This window comes from Rattus norvegicus, chromosome 18, assembly GCF_021556685.1.
Source record: "Rattus norvegicus strain SHRSP/BbbUtx chromosome 18, alternate assembly SHRSP_T2T, whole genome shotgun sequence".
Classification (NCBI taxonomy): Eukaryota; Metazoa; Chordata; class Mammalia; order Rodentia; family Muridae; genus Rattus; species Rattus norvegicus.
Window position 1 is genome coordinate 27336743 of NC_141551.1, and position 2426 is coordinate 27339168.

Here is a 2426-nt window from a genome sequence, read left to right on the forward strand (position 1 = left end):
CTGCTCTTCCAGAGGTCCTGAGTTTAAATCCCAGCAACCACATGGTGGCTCACAACCATCTGTAATGGGATCCAATGCCCTCTTCTGGTGTGTCTGAAGACAGCTGCAGTGTACTCATAAATAAAAATAAATCTCTTAAAAAAAGAATATGGTAGACAGATAATCAAATAAGCTAAACCCACCCCCCCCTTGCTAATTTAAAACACAATCTGTGGTGTATATCTGCCTCTGAGCGCTTGGATTTTTAGACTCACCTGCTTAAATTGGCTGCTTTTATGAGATTGGAGTTTTAACCCAGGCCCTTACATGTCTTTGTCACACATTGAACCACTAAGGTATACCTCTGTCCCTAGTTTTTGCTTTGAGACAGGTCTCACTAAATTGCCAAGTAGTCATTAGTAACTGATGATCCTCTGATCATTGAGGTACATTGAGCTATAATAAAGAGTGCATGCTAAGCAAACACTTTAAAGATAACTTCTAAGTTTTAGTTGTGTTGGGGTTAGCCAAATGTGTGGTGTCTCGAGCCTATAATCTTAAAACTAAAGAGACCAGACACGTTTTCAGAGAAAAAACTGGGACTATGGAGATGACTCAGGGTTGTGACTAGGACCTACATAGAGGCTTATAACGACCTTTTAAATCCAGTTCAAATGTTCAGGCACCCACCCAGAACAAATATATAGTTATACACATTTTTATAGTAGCTCAATTGTACAATATGTAAAATTGTCTTGGTTTCTGTTGTTTCTACCTTGGACTTATTTTCCAGGTTCCTCACCAAAACTCTGGTTTTAGGGCTCAAACCAACAACAATCTGGCTTGTTTTCTGAGGGCCAAGATTACAGTTGAACACCACTACTTTAGTCTGCACATCATTTCTACAGTATCAGCATCCTTTGGATGATCCTAACAATCGTGTTCCTCTCCAAAATATATGCCTGCTCAGCAGCACAACAAAGTCAAATTTTCCATTCAGTTGGGGATAATTGTGGGACTTCAGCTTAGTGGTTTTGTGCACTTGCTTTACAGATGAAAGATGAACAGATTAGTATGCACATACCCCTATCACCAAGGTTGGCCCAGGATAAAAATGCTATCTAAAAAGTAATGAAAACAAAAGAGCGTAGGGCATTCTTACTGCAAAGAGAATGTCTCTGGTGCTAAGTAAGACCTTGCAAACTTGGAGCTGGTTGCAACTGTTTACAAAACAAAGCCCACAGAAGTTTTTGGTTTCAATGAATACAAACGTGATTTTCTTTTTTTCTTGAAAATTTTTTTTATGTTTCACGTATGTGAGTACACAGACACACCAGAAAAGGGATCAGATTTCATTACAGATGGTAGTAAGCTACCATGTGGCTGCTAAGAATTGAATTCAGGGCCTCTGGAAGAGCAGTCAGTGATCCTAACACATGGAAAGATGTCTCCAGCCCCAAATGTGGTTTCATTTCTAAGTTAATACTTCCTGTGTCAGAGAAAAGACATTTAATGGGGCTTGTATGCCCTTAAAGATATACCCAGATAATTTTCACACACCTTTACCCTGCTTAGTTTTACTAGACATAGATCTTAACCAGTGGTGATAGCATGCAAATGTGGCTAAGAACATATGGGCTACTACACGGAAGGGTGGTTATAAGCTTAAAGGGTTTAGAGTGGGGTTGGATTGGTTTGCTATGGTATATATGGATCAATTTGCTCTCCTACTTTAATGTCCTGGGAGTGAAACTCGGTGTCATAAAGTTCACACTGCAAGCATTTTTACCCACTAAGACATCTTGCTGACTTTTTCTTTAACTTTGGACAAAATCTCTTGTCACAGAAGATCTTGTATTTCTGCTTCTAAGTGCTGGAATTATTACTGTTGTGGAAATTCTTTTGTCTTTCCAAGTTTCCTGTCTTGGTTTTAAAGAGGCTCTGTAGGCTGCATAGAAACTACCTGGTGGCATTTTGCCAGTGTGTAAATCGAATGCTTGTAGATCTACTGTATGCCTTTTTGCATATGTCAGGATCTCAGTATGACATTCGTGCATAGTTAAGAGTGTGCGTTCACACGTGCGGAAGCGCACGCATAGTCATTATTTGGATGTTCCTTTTGGTGTATATACTTGAGGCCGCATATACATACATACATACCTTAGTTCCCAGCTCTCGTATTCACAGAATCACATCAGTCTGGTGGGATTAGCAGATGAAGAGCCATACATGCCTCAGAGAAATCAATCAACCGTACTAGAAAAACCCGAGGTAGGTCTTTGCAGAGCACCTGGAAAGCCTTTGGTCCTGAAGAACTGCATGACACACACCAGACTTTTGGAATCGTGTTTTCTCTGGCGCCCTCTAGTAGCCTAGCCAGGAAGCAAAGACAGAATGGGTGGGCGGGGCTGGCCGTGACGGAAGTGAAGTCACTTCCGGGCAGGGGT